The 23,312-nt window shown below is 27.8% G+C and overlaps 1 protein-coding gene across 1 annotated transcript in view; it reads right to left on the reverse strand.

Annotated features, from left to right (window-relative positions):
* LOC107168090 (sialin-like) overlaps positions 1-17,299 on the reverse strand; it is a 28,993-nt gene extending 11,694 nt beyond the window's left edge. The window contains exon 1 of the mRNA XM_015517374.2: positions 16,887-17,299. The gene's annotated coding sequence lies outside the window, so the exon portion shown is untranslated. The remainder of the gene's footprint in view (positions 1-16,886) is intronic.
* Between the last annotated feature and the right edge of the window lie 6,013 nt (positions 17,300-23,312).

Raw genomic sequence — 23,312 nt, forward strand, 5'->3', positions numbered from 1 at the left:
ATCTCGATTCCGAACTTCAAAGTAATAATAAATAATAATAATATACAATTCCATATTCATTGGAGGAACATGTTGCCGCGGCGTATTTTTGTAGTAGGGCACAGTGACAGTACGGCCGTGGCACTGTGGCGACAACGAGTTGGCTGCGGTGGTGGGTGGTGTCCGGAGGTGGTTGCGGCGGGGAGAAAACCAGTATGCGGACGAGTCTCAAAAAAAAAAAAAGTAAAACCGACACATTTGGGTACTCTTTAATGCGCACGACAACGAGGTCCAAAATAATCATTGTACATATCATAATCATCATTATTATTATTACTTAACATTTTAGGTAGGTTCCTATGATTTAGATACCTCTACACGACTGTATTATAGCGACGTCATGCAGATACCAACGCGGGTAATAATAGTATTAAATCGCTTAGGATTTCTTTACGTCGAATAGAGATACCTTTATATATTCACGTTATACAGAGTGATTCACTGTACAGCTCTTTGTCTGAACCGATAACTTTTTTCCCTGACCAAACCTCAATTGCATACGTTTGCATAATGTATTTTTGAAAAACTATTTCTGTTTGTTAATATAATCTCGAATCATTACTATATTATTATAATTTATAATGTTTATGATATAAATATAAAATATTTTGCATCTAAACTAGATTTTTTTTTATAAACTTTTCTTTTATGTGCGTTTCTATTGAAAACTACTAGAAAGTCAAAAATGTATAAAGCCATTAACTATTTTATGAAAATACATTATACAAAATATATAAAAAATACATTTTATAAATCAGTCGTTTAAATTTTTAAATTTGAGCAGCGCTTACTGCGTGCTGCATACAGCATACACACAAGTACCAACAAGTACAAGTATCAACTACACGACAAACACTCTAAATAATATTATACACCTAATACTCGATTTTGGGTAAATATGTACCTATAGTACCTACTGTATGAATTGTGTATAAGGTTAGGTATTAATACAATATATTACGCGTGACCGCTATAAAACGAAAAATATGACATTTTTCCAAATGGTTTTTCGGTGTCTGGCTGTTATATCGATTTGCAGAATTGATTTATTTCATCAATAATTGGTCACCGGTATTTTTATCCGCATAAAAGGAAATTATACTCAGTTGATAACGGAGTTTCTTTTTATTATTATTTGGTACATTTTTGGGATAAAATATAAAAAGCTATTCTTAATTCAGTACATCTATAGCCTATAGCCATGTAGGACTTATTTTATAGGTATATTTCAAATATAAAAATACATAAAACAATAAGAATACAACAATATTAAAGTAAATTAATAGAACAGACTACAGATATATAATACGGATGATATTATTCTATTCAGACTGTTCAGTAATTAGTTTTAAATTTTAATGAAATTTTTATATCTATAATATACATTATATTGATGATAATAAATAAATCACCGACCATGCTCAACCCTCGCCTTTTTTCCAATAATGCAATTCTTCAAAATCAGATTTTTGTAATTTCTAAATATACCTACTTTAGAACCAAATTTTAAATTTTTTATTTGTACACTTAAGGAACGTCAGAGATAAAAAATTATATTTTTCAAATAGAATCCTTTTTTTACTGTAAATAATTTGGCAAATATTTTTACTGAAAAGGTTGACGCATTAAAATCAAAAACTGAACAGTAGTTTTAAGTTTTTTAACAACATTACGTACTAAAGATAATAGGTCCATAATCTTTGATTTGGAAGATAAGTGGCCTATAGTGAATTTAATTTACTGAATTGAGAATATTAGTAATCCAATAATTCATATTAATCTATTTAATTTGAATCCCGGAAAAAAAGAACAAGAAAAAAAGAACAGCAGAAAAAAGAACAATTTTAAAAATTAAAAATAATATTATATTATCACAAAAAAAATTATTGATATGCAATCAAAATATGCACTCAAAATCATCAAATATGCATTTTTAGTGCATATTTTAATAACTTTTAAGAGTTATTTTTATTTATTATTGTCTTAATACAATTTAAAATAATTTGTGTAAAAAAAAATTATCATTATTCAGAAATCATAATTCACAAGTTTAGGTTATATTAGGTTATGGTTATTAGTTAGTTAGTTATCAGTTTATTAGTTATCACAGTGTAGTAACTATAGTAACGCTAGTTATGTTATATTAGGTTATGGTTATTAGTTTAACATAACTAGCGTTACTATAGTTACTACACTGTGATACTATTTTTTTTAAATTAATGATTAATGAAAAATTATTGATTAGTCAATATGACAATATTTAAATATTCAATAAGCAATTTGACTTATCAGCTTTACCGGTGATAAATAATAATAATTAGATCACAGAATAGATAAAATGTGATTAGATATTAAATTGATATTAATAATTTTTTTTTTGTTGTGATAATATAATATTATTTTTAATTTTTAAAAATTGTTCTTTTTTCTGTTCCTTTTTTCCGTGTTATATTTTTCTTGTTCTTTTTTTCCTTGGTCTTTTTTACCATTTAATGTATATAATTTTTGAAAATGGTCTAAGTATAATAAATGCTAGTTGAGCTAATAACACTTCATTTCAGCGATATTTATATTCTACTTTATAAATTAAAGTTATGCCTACCTACAGGGCCCCACAAGAGGGGGGGGGGATCAGAAGGACCCATGGCACTGGGGCCTGGACTTTCGAGGGGCCCGGCGTTGATGCAAATAATTACTTCAATATATATTAGAAAAATGTTTCAAAATTAATTATTATTTAAGAAGGGCCCGGATTTAGTTATGTACAAGGTCCAAAAATATGATGTGCTGGCCACCTACCTACATTGATTATTGAGAATTTTAATAATAGTAGAGCCCTATAGGCCATAAGTTATACATGGCACCTATACAAACATCCTTCATAAATTGAGATTTAAGATACAAGTAGTTATTATTCGTTTATTCATTATCGTGCGATTATATGACTACCTATGTTTCTTATTTTTTTGTAACTATAGGTACAAAATTATTGTACCTTCATTATAATAATATGATCATTTACATAGTTGAATAAGGTTAGAATAATGAATTATTACATATATATTCTTACGAGGTCTACCACCAGATAATAATGACACATAAAATTATATTCTTAACCTTGTATTTTTGAAATCAAGACACTTTCCAAAATAGAGAATCGGGTATCTTGCCATAACTATTCCTATATTATATTTAAAGGAATGTAAAAATAAAGAATTAAAAAACCTAAAATTGCGAATTACGTTATGCATATACTCTCTATGTAAACCATAGAAATATTATGTTAGTTTAAAAAATATATGAAGGCATATACACAATACAAGATAAAACTGGTAGTCATAAAGCTACAAAGGTAACATAATGCGTAAAAAAATATTGGCAACCTACCTTATTATGATAATATTTTAAAATATTTTATAACAGGTTAATATATATTATATATATTACCTACCTATATTATATAAGTACATATAGGTAAGCAGCGCCGATGGGAGTTTTTGCGGGGCCCGGGGCAGATTTTTTTCATGGGCCCTTGACATTTTTTTTTTTTGTAAGAGAAAAAAAATTATCTTCGCACGTCCTAGTACTTATAGGTATTAGGTTAGGTTATATAAAAACTTATAAGCTGCAAAAGCGGACGGCCAGACGGGACTTGTATTTTTAACTTGAAAAACAGAATGATGACCTTAAAAATCATCAAATGCCAATTAACAAGGCACGGAGCCTCTAAAATGATGGGGCTCTGGGCAAATGCCCCTTCTGTTCTGTCCTTCCACCGGTGCTGTAGGTAAGTTTTTTATAATAATTTTCAATAGTATATTTAAAAAAATAATATCATGGCATTAGAGGAAGTATTATTTGATATTAAAGGACCCAACCTAATCTAACCCCAACTTAAAAATTATATTTTATTTTGAGAATATAAAAATGTTTATTTTTATTATTTAGATGTCCCTCATCATCTAGACATTGGCTGAAATTTGTTTACTAATATATTAATATTTTCCTTATTTTAGTACATTACCCAATACCTAATATTTACTATAATAACGTAAAACGTTACTATAATATGGTGTAGAAATTCGATATTCATAATACATGCAATTTGATATAGTAGTATTATGATTTTATCAAAGATAGTCTGATAATGCCATTAAATTATTTAAAAAAAATATAAATTCACATTATTATTATAAGTAACAATGCACCTGTACCAGTAGGCAGTAGCTGTATTATCATTAAAATAATATAAACAGATAACATTTTATAATAGTATACTTCCATGCTTCACATATTTATTTTCTTAAATAATACACTTTATTGTTTTCACAAATTAAATGACAGGCACTTATAAGTTCGGAGATTTAACTGTGAGTATGTTTTTTTAATGGTGAGTCAAAATAGTCAAATATGAAATATTATACTTGCATCGATTAAATGCATTTACATTTCACGCCCGATTAATATTTAATATCTGAAAACAAAAAGATTTTGAATAACTGTCTAATGTTTTTTTTCTGTACATCAAACGAATGTATACCTAATATTGTATAAGTCTATTATGCAATATGAATTAATAGCATGAGATGGGTGTACAGAAAATATAAAAAAAACTATAAAAACATTAAAACCATTAAAACCATTAATACTTAATAGTGTAACAGAGCCTATGTGTAAGAATATGTTTGAATAAAAAGGAGATACATGGATCAATATGATTAAGCTACAAATCTTTTAAAATGTTGCTAGTTAGAGATTTTTACTAGTTATCTATTATTTGCTATTTTAATGATCCTCATCAAACAAATTTTAATTACGTAATCAAGTAGAGAGATTTTATATCATATGACATTAGTGTAAATACGGTATACGAATAAAGAATTTGGAAAGAAATGTGTTGATTACACAGGTCTACTTTGTTTTAGTATTATCATCTATAAGTTTATTTCACTTGAATATCTTTATTGTTTATCTATATTTTATATTGCAAATCTTTTACTTCATCACGAGCAATGCTTATTGGGATCAAAATTAATCAAAAAATTGTTTCCTTTTATTTGAATCATTGACTGCACAATTGTAAATCTTAATTTTTTAAATAAATTAAAAAAAAAATGTTATCTGAGTACAAAAAAAAACATATAAATTATGTTTTATTTATTTTATATCAAGTGTTTTAGATGATCAAAATGAAAAATCAGAAATTCTACACACGATAGATGGTAGTACTCAGTGGAAGTATGAATACTACCAAAATTATCTTTTTACCTGTAAAAACTGATTGAATACTTTCTTGATAGCAAAATTTTTTTGCATGTTTATTCTGCTAACTCAAATTATCACCCATCAGAAATCTATAGTGATGCCGGACGATGCTTGACCGCAGTATACATTAGTTACTTAGACCAATCATTGCACCACAATCATAAAATATTTTTATGCGCTTTAACTGCCATATTTTTAGTAACATAAGAATTCTAAAAATTAAATTTTGAATACATTAACTATTTAAGAAAAATAGGGGTGAACATGCTAGGTGACGGTGAATCACTCTGTATTTAATTAATAAAAATATCATTGCATTGATGAATTATTTATGTATTTATTATGATTATTTATTTAATTTATTATTTATTATTTATTTACTTATTTAACTACTGTAGACCTCCGTTTTATTCAATAGTTACCCAGGTACAAAGAAAACATTTTCGAATATTAAGATCTTATGAGTAACTTGATAGTAATTAAATATTTCATTTATTCGTGGTACTAGATATCTTTCATTTTTGAAAACAATTACTATACCACCCTTTTTAAAATGCTGACAAATATTTAAATATTCGTTTTATTTTATTCCAAAATGAAAATATATTATTTACTGATCAGTGATAACTGGTTAGTGTCTTAGTGATGGATTTACAATGTTTACATAATATACACAATGTATGTTTAATTGGTAATGAATATTTTTATTACTATTTAAAATATTTATTGAATAAAAATCCTATAATATAATAAATTAATAACATACATCATAAATTCAATTTAAAATTTAAAATAAAAATGTATTTAGGTACCTACACCCATTACAAGTGCATACACTGTATACATATCTTTTAAAGTATTTTTTTTTATCTACTGATTTACTACTTTATTATTATATATTTATGTATCGTGTAGTCTGTAAAGAGTGTAAAGTGTAGGTAGTATAAAAATAAATTTTTATTATCATTTGTTTTTTACCTATGATCGTAGGATGATATTATGTGGGCAGTATAAGTGTTTATTGAATTGATTTGATTCAATTTATTATTGATTGATTATAATAATTGTCTGCAACGGAATTTATAAAAACAATAATTTCATTTTCGGTATCAAATGAAAATTTCAATTCATACAATTTTACTATTCAAATAAGTACACTGTGACTGATGTATAATATACGTTATACACATTAACATTATTTGTTACTTTATATTTAGTTTTAGAAAAAACTTAAATAGTGTATTATCACCGACTGTATAAATAAAAATTATAAAATATTAAATACATCAATTATTGTTATAACAAATATTGTTATGTATTGTCTATACATTATTAGATTATAGTAATAATGCCTCATACACATGGATGAGTTATGTCGCAATTTACGGTTCTATTACGATCAAAATTTACGAAAATGATGGTGGCACCCCATTCCATCATCTATAAAAGTCCTTACGACACACGAAACAGGACTCTGCAGTGGCTCACTTAACGTAATTTTTAATGATTGTATTTTTTTTATATTCGTATTATTTTGAAAATATATTTTAAAAAAAATTAACTAATCATAATACATTTTTAATTATTTTAATATACACGCCTCTCCTATTTTATTATCTGATCTTGTTAGATATAGATTTTAAATCATAATAGATATATTTTAATCGAGTACGAGTTAAACGCAATGTAAATATAAATGCATAAATGTAATCAGTCTTCCCTTATTATTTCTCTACTTATATTTAAAAAACTTTTAAAAATTCTCGTACTCACCTCCATTCTAAAATATCACATTGCGTGATAATATTTAAGTAATGAGTGAAAGATAAATATACAACAAATAAAAATAAATTTGTATATTGTATGTAGATGCGTTAATAAATTTCAATAAATAATTTCATCATGTCATCCCTTTCATTTTTATAGTAATTTTTTTAAACTCAATACACGTGTGAAGGGTAAAATTTACCTTAATAGTAAATATTAAATTGAATAAAATTAAACTGGGTGCCTACAATAATAATAAAAAACAATTTAATTTCATTCATTATAAGTAATAACTATAATAACTTTTATAAAATTTTAACTAGCTACGATGAATTATAATTTATGATAAAAAATCAAAACTCAATACCGATCATCGCAATTCACAATCATTTATCATAATATCATTAAAATAAATTAGCGTTTATTGAATTAATATAATATTTAGGTACTTACTCTTACAAATTTTAATTTCATATATACAACAGCCATAATGCCAATATTAATGATTTAAATTGTATTGAACAAAATAAATTTTAGTTTAGCTTTTAGAGTAGGTTGTATAAAATTTTCGGGGGGCTTACAAAATATAGCAATATAAATTTTACAGCAAAATAATAAAACTATTTTCCCCCCCCTTACTCATCATTTTTAATGTGACTATTATTATACTAAATATCAAAATTGTATATATGTAATTTATTCAGAAGTAAGTATATAGGAATATTACTTATTATAGGAAAATAACTTATAGGCGGGGGGAGGGGTCAACCACCCCTGTATACGCACCTGATAATATACATTCAGATCAAAGATGGGTCAACTCAATTTAATCTTTAATCATGAATGGAAACATTTTAAAACAATAATGCTACAAAAAAATATGCTTTTATTCTAAAAATATTTACATTATTATAGTTTGTTATAATATTACCTAAAGTATTTCATTGGCTACCATGGTTAGGTTAGGTTAGGTTAGGTTATGCATGGGGGTCATTTTCGTCATTACCTATCGAATATTAAAGGGAGTCATGAGGGGTGATTTCATAGGGGCTCCAATTAGCCCTAAATAGCCCTAAAAATGTGTGAAATTTCTCCTAATAATTATTATAGTTATATGCTATAGATAGATTTAAGAAAATGTCGTGTCCTAGATAGTCAATACATTAATAGGTGTGGCAGTTAACGTGTTTTAAAACTACCAAATTGCTTCTATTTTACACAAGTTGTGCAATCAGCAAAAAACCGAGGTTATGATGTACATTTTAGTTCTCAAAATAAATATCTATCTTCAGAACATTTCGATAAAAGTAAAATAATTCATATAAGACAAAAACAATGTAATTTGTACCTAAATTCTACGTGTTTAAATATTAACATACAATATAATACGTAAAACTATTAAATATTTTTACACATTTTAAAAATGTAATTTTTTATTCATGTTCAATAAATTATACAAAACATTTTATTTAGCAAGTGATTTAAAAAGGATCTATTGCTGCAGTTATCCCAAAAATAGTTCATGTTCATATCTTATATTTTATACAGGGTTTCTCTTAAAAAGTATTGAATTTTTTACATCTAACCTACCTAATGGCTATTAATAGTTTATTATTTCTGTACAGAAGTAGGTAGTCAGGTAGCTATATATTATATATTATGCAAAGGTGACCTAATACGTCATACGAAATACGGATATTATATACGTGTTCAAAGCTATTGTTCATAATCAATACTTTTTTCTCCAATTTTTCAAATAATAAATTATTAATAAATAATAATTATCAAGAGTTTAATGTGTTATTTTAACAGTTTTAGTAAAATCTTTTATACGGCAGGTGCACCATTCGTGCTTTCAATGTGAATTGTATTTAAATTACAAATTTCTTATTTATCTGAAATGATACGGTTTTTACTGTGAACAATATAAGTATTTACTTTTTTTTTAATCAATGTTCACGCCACCACTTCACCAGCATATTTTATATTTTTAAAAAGACGTCAGCAAAAATTCCTGACCGTGACATCCTAGAATATATTGAATAAAATATTAACTACTTCCAAATTCCATTATATTATATATACTCCCGTGTAGACAAATTCTTAAGAAATCGTTCAAATGACAAAAACGCGCTTGTGTGCGCGTAATACATCTACGTAGTTTGCTTCTCTGTTTCACACATTTAACACATAATTGGTTTTAAACTTATAAAGACTTACAATTGGTTATTATAATATATATATATATATATATATATATAATAAATAATAATGTCAACTCATTAAACATAGTGATTAAAATCAATTAAAGATTATATTTCACAATGCTTAACCACTGTTAACGAACTGGAAGAGTTGATGCTTGTTTAGTTAAAGATTGTTGTGTGTTTCAACATTATTTTATTTTATTTTTGAAAGACCATCGATCCATACATCATTTAAACTGTAATTAGTATAATAAACGGTTTCACTTTTTCAAAAATCATTATCTTCAAGTCACAATAATATAAGAACATTTAATTTCATCACAACAAAAACTATCAACATTATTCCGACAAAAAATTATATTCAAAGATAAATAAAATATGCAGGAAATAAATTATATGCTTATAAATAAAAACGATGGCATCTACATAAATTAAATTTTATATTTTAATACTGAGGACGTTCGTGTTTTAGTGACATACTTTATCTGGTGATTGACACGCTTCATATTCACGAACACACATGTCAAATCATTATATAATATTTGAATACAATAATTGAATAATAGATACTATCATACTGGGTATATGATTACTTTAAAAAGATATACAGTACGAATAATTATAAAAGCAACAATAAATTAAATCAAGCTGTTTATCTAAATGCAGGGCTTGAAACCGATTTCAAAACCGGTTTCAGAAATCGGTATAAACCGTTAAAAACCGAAACCGAAATCAAAACCGAAAACGAAACCAAAAAAAATTGGATACCGGTATTAAAGTCAAAACCGAAATCAAAAAAATTGAATACCGGTATTATAATCTAAAACCAAAACCGAAAAAAATTGGATACCGGTATTATAATTTAAAACCGAAACCGCAAAATATTTGATACCGGTATTAAATTCAAAACCGAAATCGGAAAAAATTGGAAACCGTTATTATCACATTTCAATTTTAATATTTTAAATAATGCTTTTTTTTAATTAACGTAAATTATTTTAAAATGTACGTAAATACGTAAATCGAATTGATACACCCATGGGATCATGATTAAAATATTGATAACCATTTCATTATTTGAAAAATTAATATAGTTGTTTTATTATAAATTATAATAGGTAGTAATGAATAATAAATAATATTAATTATTTATCGGTAGCTCATTTGACAGACGAAGGCCCGTGTATATGTGTCTTTAAAAAAAATATATATTGGCTTTGGTGTAAGACAATGTGGTAATATAAAATAGTGCTTGCAATAATAATTAATTATAATAGTTGATTATTATAGGTAACAGGAACCATAATTTTTTTCTGTTATAAATAGTTAAAATTTTGTTTTAATTTTTATAATTTTCAGTGTTCATAAATTTGTGTTTAACTATCCAAAAAAAAAAAAATTCAAATGAGAAAATACTATATTTTATTGTGAATTTATAATCCTTTTTTACTATAGGTATATATTTATTTTGTCTTTAAAAATATCTAGTATTATTTCATTGTTATTCATAAAATGTATATAAAAAAAAGCGGGTAAGTCGTGTATGTCGCTCTGCTGTACAGTAGGTTACAAGTGGGTTACTGTAATGGATGGAATTAAATTTGAATCCAATGATATTATATCATTGTATACAAAAAACGATTCTGAGCGAAGACGGTTTATCTGTCTAGGATATATTATAGATTATTAAAAATTTTTATGAATTTCTAGTTTGAAATAATTTGCGAATTTTCGTGATTTTTACATATGTTGTCAAAATTCAAACTTTGAATGCTTGTAAAAAAAAAAATTGTGACTACGCATTTCTTTTATTTTTCAATTTTTATTGTAAAAATATATTATGAGCCTTGTATTAAATTTTCAAATCTTAGATATAAAATGAAAATTTTTTATGAATTTCTAGCTTAAAATAATTTCTGTATTTTCGTGATTTTTACATAATATGTTGTCAAAACTCAAACTTTGAATGCTTAAAAAAAAATTGTGACTATGTATTCCTTTTATTTTGCAACTGCTATTGTAAAAATATGTTAGGAGCCTTGTATTAAATTTTCAAATCTTAGAATTAAAAAGGAAAACTTTTATGAATTTCTATCTAAGATAATTTGAACATTGGCGTAATTTTTACGTATTTAGTCAAAATTTGAACTTTAAATGCTTATAAAAAAAAATCGTGCCTACGAATTTTTAATATTTTTTAACTTCTATTGTTACAATGTGTTAGAAGCCTTGTATTAAATTTTCAAGCTTTTCTACCGAACAAATAAATTTTTATCGATATTTATAGAAAAAAAAAACTAAAAAAGTTGAAAAATTAAAATGCCAGTAAACAGCTCAAAACAAATCTAAATATTTTGAAAATTTTATCAAATATATAAAACGCCTATATAAACATTCAGTCAAAATTTCAAGTATCTGCGGTAATTTGTTTTAGAGTTACACCAAAATAAGGAAATCGCTAAAAGTGAAAATCCAATGTTGTAAAAATTTAAATTTCAAATGCTCATAAAAATTTAATTTGAATTTCCGGTGGAATTTTTATTTGTTATAAAGATTGAAAAACTTGTAAGGAATCTTGTATTAAATTTTTAAATCTTAGATTTAAAAAGAAAATTTTTTATGAATTTCTAGCTTAAAATAATTTGTGAATTTTCGTGATTTTTACGTATTTTGTCAAAATTCAAACTTTGAATGCTTATAAAAAAAAATTGTGACTATGAATTTATTTTATTTTTCAACTGCTATTGTAACAATATGTTAAGAGACTTGTATTAAATTTTCAAGCTTTTCTGCCTAACAAATAAATTTTTATCGATATTAATTTTAAAAAAACTAATAATGATCAAAAATTTGAAATGCCTATGAATAGTTCAACTTAAGTCGAAATTTTTTGAAAATTGCATGGTGAATAGAATATGCTTATATAAACATTAGGTGAAAATTTCATGTATCTATGGTCATTTGTTTTAAAGTTACATCAAAAACCAAAATCGATTTTGTCGAAAAATGAGTGTGCGTAAAATTTCCCGTTTTTCCTTAATTTTTAGTTTGTTTTTCTCAATTATTTAGAAAAGTATTAAGAATTGTTTACTTTTGACCCCCCAAAGTACCAACTAGATTCACTTTCTGATCGAACGAGGTACTGAAGTCAAAAATCGAAGCATTTTTACTGCCCCAAAACGTGATGACAGACACAAAAAAAAAAAAAAAAAACACATCATGGTAAAATCAATACATTCATCGCTCCGCTCAGAATCTAAAAAATCAGAACAGGGAGAAGGTTTGCATCAGAAAAAATATAGTCTAGTGATAAATGTAGGTACTATCTTTAAAGTTTAAACCATTGAAATAATTTTGTTCTAGGTTCCTTTAAGCTTGTAATTTGTAGTATAAAATTACAAAATCACTCCTATTGAAATATTGCTCTTAATTTTATCGAAAATTAATAAATCTTATTAAGTATTTAACTATTTAAGTATAATAAAACTATTTATAATTATAATTTAAAGTCTGCTTTAAATCCGTTTTTAGAAATGTAGAAACCAGCATACAAAACCGAAATCAAAACCATAATTTCCTAATATCGATATTGGAAAGTTGAAACCGAAATCGTAAAATTTCAAAACCGCTATCCAAAATCGAAACCAAAACCGAAACCGAAATTTCGTAATACCGGTATTGAGAAATTGAACCGAAATCGAAAAATTTAAAAACCGGTATCCAAAATCGAAACCGAAACCGAAATTTCGTAGTACCGGTATTGAAAAATTGAAACCGAAACCGAAAATTTTAAAAGCCGGTATCCAAAATCGAAATCAAAATTTTTTCAATAGGTTTCAAGACCTGTCTAAATGTATAAATCGTATATAGTTGCACTGTTGATAAATTTTTTACAAAAAATGTGTAGGTATAAATATACCAAATGTTTAATATTTGAATGGAATAATTTTGTTTAGTAAATTAAATTGCAAAAATCAATTTTTATTTTAATCGTTATAAACTTGTTTCTAATTCCTTAAAATTAATAAAATATCCACCACTCCACTCAAAATCTCGAAAAAAAATATTAAATGGGTAACTATTTCTTTCCAATTTCAATCAAAATATAAAATGTACATATTGTTAGTATAATATATGACAAACAGCAGAGTCATAATAGATCACTATAGCCATGTGCTCTCCCTTCTCTGAATTTTTTTATTATCATATAGAAGTTTATACGTAATATTATTAATGTAATACAAATCGAATCTATGATGAATAACTTTGTAATTTGTTTTATTTAACGCTGTAGTGATCGGTGTCAAAATTGTATCATTTGAACTTTAAAGGTATTATCGCCTTTATTGTTTGTCATCACCCCACTACCGATTAATATTAAATTTATCATCCCACCAACGGAAGACCTTACGTTTTATTTACTTGTCAGATGTCATACACGAGCATTATTATAACTAAAATAAAATAAACAAAAAATATTCATTCTGTATAGCAAAAAATAAACTCACAATATAGTTAAAACTTAAAACAAATTCCTTGACCACGTCTCATTTGTCATTCGCCACTCATAATTCATATATAGCTGCGGTAGGTATACCTATAACTAAATTCGATTATTTTCTGGAAAATGTCTAAAAATTAGTGTATTCCGGACATAGCCATATGACATTACTGTAGACTGTGGTCTAGCTACTTCTCTACTTGATAATAATGATAATCAAAATGTATTTTAAAAATATTGATTCTAATCAATACAATCACAAGCACAATAATTAATTACTAAACACTTTACAGTCTGTAAAAAATGAGTTGTTAAACACTCCTTTATGAAGTTTAATTGAAATATCCTTTAAGCGTTTAAGCACATGGCAAATATATATCTTTCAACATATTATGATTAATTACAATTACTATAAATAGCTAATAGCCTGTATTGTTATATTAACTTATATTATGCAATCATCATTGATGAGTGATGACAAAATTATGGTATTTGATCTGGTAATTAAACTTTAAGTCTATAAATTGTTGAATAGCTATATATAATTATATAAGCATATAATATAATTTTTAAGAAACCACACGCAATCGTTTTTCAATAATAATAACATTATATATTTTATATTTTGTACGAACCCTATATATATTTTATATTTTCATCAATTCGATAAATTAAAACATTATTGATAGTGAATACAATTGTTTTTGTATCCAAACTTCAAACCCAATCATGATATGTATGATGTGTAAGATGTGTTTAATTTTGTTATTTTTTTGTCATATAAATTTTTAACATTTTCGTCCAATCAATAGTAATCATCAAATTTTTATGAAAACAACTCATATATTTAACACAAACATAATATTATGAAGTCCGAATATACCGTTTCTATAAATCAATAGCATTAAAAGTTGTTATGTTAAAGTATAGTTACTTCAGTTAGTTACGGTAGCTTTGACCTGGATGTATTTAACATATTGAAGCATTACATGAGCCCACATAGCCCATAGGAAAACAGTTTCACGTTACTGAAATTTATACAAACTAATAGTTAGTTAAAATTTATAAAAATATATGCATGTAATGTAAACGGATCAGTATAATTCATATTATTATGTTATTACATTACTTATTACTTATAAATAGGTAACTTATAAATTATTAGATATAATATATTTCAGATTCTGAGTGGAGGGAGTGAGCTATTGATTTTACAATCATGCGTTTTTCTTTTTTAATAATTAAGCACCAATGGTAGCTTATATATTTTATAAAGAGGTGATTTTACGTGTAGTTTCCGAGAAAATATAACAAAAAGAGAACTGTGGAACGTGAAAGTTATTTGAGTACCTAAACCACTCGTTCGCTCTTTTAATAAAACCATAAATGCCTTATCCCTCGGATCTCAAACTCTATACATATATTATTATATGATGTGTAGTCGTATATTGTATATATTTATATAGATAACATCAAATTATTATTTATAATATTTAGACTATTACTTTATAGTATATAAGTATACTATAGGTGTTATACGAACAAAATATTTTATAAAAATTATTATTATTATTTATGAGAATAACCGATTCTTTGAACCAGAAATACAAATGTCATAATAAACCATAAAAATCTTAATGATAATGATAATATTATATCATTATATAATAATACATACTTAGTATTAAAAAAAATATATATAGGTACTTTAAAATACGGAAAATAATTGAAATCTTTAATTAATTTTAAACAGTGTAATAATATTATAAGTATAGTTATTATTTTATTTAATATTTAATCACTATCCGTAATATAAATGCTATGATATATACAATCGACAGATACAGAATGTATTATTAGTAAGACGATTGCAAGTGGAAAGAAACGATTCAGGCTTTTTTGCTCTCCTTCTTATTGTAAAACCCATAATACCCCCCTTATGCGTTCTGTAAAAACGGTCGGTAATTTATTATTTGTATAACAGTGGATCAGAGCAATATGCATAAATGTGTCATAATATTGCTTAGTCAATATGACACTATACGACACTGAATAACACGCAGAGAAATCTCCAAATACAGATAATGGTTGTGTCACTCAAACGCGTAGGAGGTGTTCATGATAGGGGTTTTATAATGGCATAAAATATTTTCTCGTCTTAACGACTACGGTGTATTATTTCAATATAACTTTATTGAACTGCCCAAATAGTTCACCCTAGAGAGGGTTGTCTCCTTGTTACCCTCTCAAACTCTCTTGATCACAACAGCAATGCCATCGGTTATTCTGAAAAGTGAAACGCGCAATCGTTTTACATGATAAAAAGGTCTTGTGAGGATGTAGGTCATCATAATATTCCGAATCATATACTATAATAAACAACGATGTATTAATTAAAAATCAGGCATGAACGCGAGCCATATGTCAAAACGACAATACATTACAGAATAGAAACGGTGGATGACAAGACGAAATTGTGCGCTTATAATAGAATTTGGTACCTATGTCACGTCGTCGAAGGGTTATGACTAACGGGGGTGGGCTGACGACAGGCGTATTTTCCACGACACGTGTTTGAGACACGTATACATGTAGAGAACTCGTATAACACTCGCATATATGGTTGGTGGATAATAACGTCAGATACATAATGTATATTATATATATTGTGTTTTATATATATGTATGTTGTATGATGTATATATTTTCAGTCATTGTGAACTGCGACTATTTTAGGTGAAATAAGAGATTGTAACACTGTTAACACATCATTTTTACAAACTGTTAAAAGATTATTGCATGTACAATATTGTCATAATATGCATCACCAAGACGTATTCACAAGTAGGTAGTAGCATAAATCAATCAATGGAGGGTACCTGACACATCTAACGAGTAAATCACACTATATAAGGCCTATCACTAAAATTGCAAACGACTTTCATATTTTTCGGACTACAAATCATAATAACGATACACTGAACTCTCGTCCATACTGGCCACTGCAGGGCGTAAAATAATTATTATAAATATGTGGGGGTTGTAGGCAAGCAGTTGGGCAGGTGTGCGTGTAAGTGAGCTGCCGTATAGTAAAACGAGCGTATTACCTGCACGTGTGTGCGTGTGCCGGAGCACTGAGTAGCCGTTCGGCCACTGCCACTGACGGTGCCACTGCCGCTGCCACCACCGCCGCCGCCGTCGTCGTCGTCGTCGTCGTAGTCACCACCGGTACTGCCACTACTGCCGCCGCCGACGCCGCGTCCGCGGTCGTCGTTGCCGTGGCCGCGTTCCGGTGCGGTGCGAGTCACTGTTCGTTTTCACGTCAGACCTCTGCAGCATAGACTGCAGCAGCTGTTGGTCCGTCCGCGCCGGTTGCCGCCGTATGACATGTCTGCGGGCGGCCGGCTGCGGTCGTGTCGGAGGACTACGGTCTACGGGGTAACGGGTGGCGACGCGAAACGCACACTGTGTGTGTTGGTGCGACGGTGTGTGGCCAGGCCGTATTGTGCGGGTGGCGCCGCCGCCAACGCCGCCAACGCCGCAAAACGCCGTGCGGACGCGTTACGCAGCGCTACCCACCACCCGCCACTCAGCACCCACCCGCGCGGCACTTCAGCCCCCGGATCGATGGGGTTCCTCGGTCGTCACGCCAGAGTTCGCGTCGCGCGCTCCCATCACCTCCCCTGCACGATCGCTATATAGCTCGGTCCACTACCCGCCTACCCACCCAGCCGATCAGCGGCCTTCCGGCCGTTGCCGCCGCCGTCATCGTAGTACCTCGTTCAGTGTGGCCAACCACACAGCCACATGGTATAAACCGTGTCTTGGCGATTAAATATTAATATATGTATTATGACTATTATTATGTATATATATATATATATATTCGCTACGCGCGTTTGCCATTTGGCAAATATCTGACGACGGCGGCCGACCCGTTCGCATACAGCTAGTATACACTCTTGGCAGGCTCTTGAGTCTTGACGCAGTAATGCCCGACGTCGTGTGTTGCGACAATTTTTTTAAATTTCCACGAAACGCAATAACATATTATAACAATGCATCTGGATCTGTTGACTATCGACAAAATAGAATATAATTATTTATTATTTTTACTTTTTTGTTTAACATATACATTACTTTTTTAGAATTCTATTCAGTTCCGCTGGTTTAAAGATTAGAGTGAATTTACCTCTTGTAAAATTTAAAGATAAGAATATTATCTAGGCAATATTATAAGATTTTTATTATATATTTTAGTTTTAAAGCGAGTTATATGTATTTTAAGATGTACAAACAATTTAAACTTTCATGGGTGTCCCCAGGGGGTGGCAATAAGACGGGGCACTCGCCTCACCCCTAGAATAATTTTAAATTTGTTTTCCAAGTGGCGACTGTAACGCACCAATTTAGTAAACATAGATTACTTTTATAATGCAAGCATTAAATGTACCTATAAAAAAATCTTAATTTATTTTTTAAATTAATTCCCCCTCCCCCCTCAGAAAAATGTCTGGGGAGGAACATGTACATTTTTAAAATTCTTTTAACTCGCTGAACGTGATCTGTTGAGCGTAAAATTTGCTATGTTACGCACTTGTAAGATGGAGACAATAAATGTCGGTGTAACATCCCCTTATAGATTCAGAGTTTATATACCCTACAAAGTTGAGGTATAAATCATTTAATAAAAGCTATGACAGAATAATGCTGTATTAAAATATACATATTAATATATTATTATAGGTATTACATTCGATGAAATATACTCTAAGAAAAACTCAGTAGGTACCTCCAATCACATATTATCGTACTATCATAGTATAATAATGCAGTTGAGATTTTTCGATGCAATTTTCCAGCATAAATAAAACATCACCGAGAAAAACGACCCGCTTATTAAAATACTACCAGCTTTGGAATTTTCAACTGCAATAGACACTGCGTATTTGAGGTTTCCCATACTTTCTTACTACCCTGAAAAGTGGCAAGCATGCATTATTATAATACTATTACAGTAAAACCAATATTGGTCTTCACCCGCACCCCGCTCTGCAATACTTAAAAATTTCCCAGTCGACTTATTCCACGAAAAATACACATGTTATCATCGTTTTCTGTTTCACTCCAACATGCAGTGTGAATAATAATATCAATATGGTTGATATTATATTATTTCATATATGTACATATAAGATATAATACGACAATATTGAATAAAGCATATTATATTATAATATTTGCTGTAAGTACGATAAATTATAATGCATTATCCCGGATCTATAATTAACATATACCTAGGCAATAAATCAAAATGTCACCGTTGTTAATATTTGAACTTTTTGAACTAATATTTGTTATTGTTATTTATTTTATAACACAATGTGATTAAATTTTAAATTTTTGATAACTGATATTTTTATTTGAACATTATACCAATACGTTTATAACTACTGCAACTGGCTTGAAGTATTGGGAATTTTTCATTTTGAACTCTTAAATCAAACGTACCAATTAGTGAATTAGAATCAATTAGCAACCAGAAACCTCGCATAAAGTTGAAAATTCAAGCATTTCTACTATAATTTGACAGAAAAAAAAAATAGAGCACATTATTGTAACTTGCAAGTAAAATCAATATAGATTAAATAATTAATTATATAAATGATTGCAGATCTGTCACTAATGACTTGGGCTAGGATTTTACAGCAAATGCTTCTTTTTGTATATATACGAGTATAAGATAGAAATTTAATTTTAGATTCTGAGCAGAGTGAGGAATGTATTGATTTTACCATGATGTGTGTTTTTTATTTTTTTATTTATTCATTTATTTTTGTTTGGGTCTATCATCTCGTTTTAGGGTTCTTTGGGGGGGGGAGGGGTCAAAAGTAAAAAATTCTCAATATTTTTCTAAATAATCGGGATAAACAAACTAAAAATTAAGGGGAAAACGGCAAATTTTAAGCACAATCAGTTTTCGAACAAAATCGATTTTGGTTTTTGATGTAACTTTAAAATAAAGACCATAGAGATACATGACATTTTCACCGAATGTTTATATAAGTATATTCTATCCACCATGCAATTTTCAAAAATTTTCGACTAAGTTGAACTATTCATAGGCATATGCAATTTTCGATCATTATTCGTTTTTTTAAAATTATTATCGATAAAAATTTATTTTTTGGGTATAAAAACTTGAAAATTTAATACGAGGATCTTAACATATTGTTACAATAGCAGTTGAAAAATAAAATAAATACTAAATAATAGAAAATTTTTAATAATCTATAATATATCCAATATAGATAAACTGTTCCCGCTCAGAATCGTTTTTTGTATACAATGATAAAATATCATTGGATTCAAATCTAATTCCATCCATTAACAGTAACCCACTTGTAACCCATTGTACAGCAGAGCGATATCCACGACTTACCCACTTTTTTTTCATTTAAATGAATTTTTCAATTTTTTTTAATCAGTTTTACAACTAATTCATGTCAATTTTTGGTCATGCTTTATTTTTGCTTTTGTTTTTAATAAATATGTTTCATTTTTGCTTTTTTAGAACATTGTGCCTTTTGTTATTTATTATGCTTTAAAATCCGAGCCCTACTAATCACTATTGTGTAACTTTTATTGAGTATTACGCTGTATTAGTAAGTATTAGCAACTAAAAACTATGTATTGGGGTAGGTGTAAAGTTAGTATTACAATAATATTGTTTAGTCATATAGGTATAGTTAGCAGTATAAACTTGTGCCAAAAATTATCATCTTAAAGTCCAAAATAAGCATTTGATATAAGCTTAATAGCTTATATATTATTATGCAACTACCACCACTCAAAACCTGCGATACAGCTGAAATATGCCAACACTTGGGCATTAGGGTTGGGCTATACCAGTGGCGTATTTTGGGGGGGGTGTCCTCCATGTCTTGACACCCCCCCCCCCCGATATTTAAAAAAAAGTCCTAATATATTGGACATTAGTGTTGTCACTTATTTTATAGTATACTATTTTTATCAAATGTAAAACTTCTTGTCAATTCCTAACGCATTAATTTGTTTAAAATTAATTCAATGTCTTTTTACATTAGTAAATAATAGTAAAAATTTTGTTTTTGAGGTTCAATAAATGTTGACACCCCCCGAGAAATCACCCAAAAAACGCCACTGGGCTATACTGCTTGCGTTCAGTCAATTTTATTTATATTATATGCATGTATATACAGAATGAACAAATTATTATATATGTCAGCAAACCATTGCACAATATTTTGCAGCTGATGTCATGTTCCAAGTCTCATAAGAAATGTATTAACATTATTATCAGTTGCGCATGATAAACACAGATTTTTGTGTTTTTGCTGACATCAGTTAGTTATTTTTATCATATAATTACGAGTAACTCATACTTGCATTATTTTATTCAAATAAAAACGCTGTAATTATATATTGTTTGGATGTCACGTGAAAAAATTCCTCCAATAACTTTTATGCATATTATATAAAGACGTGACATTATCTTAAATATGATGTAGGTGTAGTAAAAAAGTAACACTAATAATTAGATGTTGCGGTTTAACTATTATCAGCTATCGCCCACAAAAAAAATTATCTTCTTAATTTTTTTTTTTTTTTAGCATGTTAGGAGGTAATAACCTATGATTATTTTTATATCATTGTATTTTTCTTAATAATTTTGATGTAGGAACAACTAATTAATGAATTATAATAATAATAAAATATTGATGGAGTTTTATGAACAAAAGTATAATAACTAATTATGTTTATATATTGCAGTTATCTTTTATTTTAGGAATGTTTTTCAATGCAACTGTACTAAAAAAAACGCATTTTCCTAATATTATAAATTAGCAATATCAAAATGAAAAGTAATAAGCGGGTAAGTGGATGTCGCTCTGCTGTACATTAGGGGGTGGGGTGGACCTCTGGCTAGGGTAGGTTAAATTTGAATGAAATGATAGGTATCATTGTATACGAAAAACGATTCTGAACGGAGATGATTTGTCAGTCTAGGATAAAATATTATATTTAAATATTGTCATACATTCTATTTTCAAACAAATATTTCATTTTTCAATTAGGACGCATTTTGAATAAGGCATGGTTAATCAATTTTTTCAAAAACATTGCATGTAGTTATCATAATTCATAATACCTTATATTATCATAGATATACATATACCTGGTTTGAGGTTAAATCGTTATCATTACGTAATTTCATAAAAATTTTAAAACTCAAACGCTCAAAACATTTTTCCTATAATGACGCTTCAAATTTTCTCTATAGCTATTTGAAGCAAAACTTATGGAAAACTTAGTGTTGAATTTTATAACCTTAAATATAAATACGAACAATATTATGAATTTTGAACTATAAAATAATTCGCAAATATTCATGGTTTTGACGAATTTTTAAGGAATTTGTATTAAATTTTCAAATCTTAGATTTAAAAAGAAATTTTTTTATGAATTTCTAGCTTAAAACAATTTGCGAATTTTTGTGATTTTTACGTATTTTGTCAAAATTCAAAATTTTAATGCTTATAAAAAAAAATTGTGACTGAATTTATTTTATTTTTCAACTGCTATTGTAACAATATATTAAGAGCCTTGTATTAAATCTTCATGATTTTCTACCCAAAAAATAAATTTTTATCGATATTAATTTAAAAAAAACTAATAATTATCGAAAATTGCATATGCCTATGAATTAATATTAATAAATTTTTTAAAATGCATGGTGTATAAAATATGCTGATATAAACATTCGGTGAAAATTTGTTTTAAAGTTACATCAATAATCAAAATGTATAGAAAAATGTTAAGAATTTTTTACTTTTTACTCCCCAAAGTACCAACTAGATTCACTTTCTAATCGAACGAGGTACTGAAGTCAAATGTCAAAGCACTTTTACTGCCCCAAAACGTGTTGACAAACACACAAAAAAAATATTCATGGTTTTAACGAATTTTCGTCAATATTTGAACTTAAAATGCTAATAAAAAAAAATTGTGCCTCTGTATTCTTATAATTTTTAATCATTATAAGAATAAATTATGAGGAATTTTGTATTAAATTTTCAAGTATTTTGATTGGGCCAAAAAAATTTTATCGACACTTCAAAAAAAAATTTTCAGAAAAATTGAAAATTTCAGTTGTCTATAAATACCTTTAAAAAAGTCAAAATATTTTGAAAATTAAATCATGTAAAGAAAATGCCAATCTAAATAACTAGTAAAATATTCAGGTATCTACGACTTATACTTTTTGAATAATAACAAATGTTTAAAATCGTTTGAGGATAAATCGTTATCGTTACGCTATTTCGTAAAAATTTAAAATTCAAACGCACTTAAAATTTTTCCTATAATGGTGCTTCGAGTTTTCTCTAAAGCTACTTGAAGGAAAACTTATGGAAAACTTAGTGTTGTATTTTTAATCCTTAGTTATAAACACAAACAATTTTATGATTTTTCAACTTCAAAATTACTTGCAA

Source organism: Diuraphis noxia, unplaced genomic scaffold (genome assembly GCF_037042655.1).
Source record: "Diuraphis noxia isolate RWA-SAM2 unplaced genomic scaffold, SU_Dnox_SAM2 contig0003, whole genome shotgun sequence".
Taxonomy (NCBI): Eukaryota; Metazoa; Arthropoda; class Insecta; order Hemiptera; family Aphididae; genus Diuraphis; species Diuraphis noxia.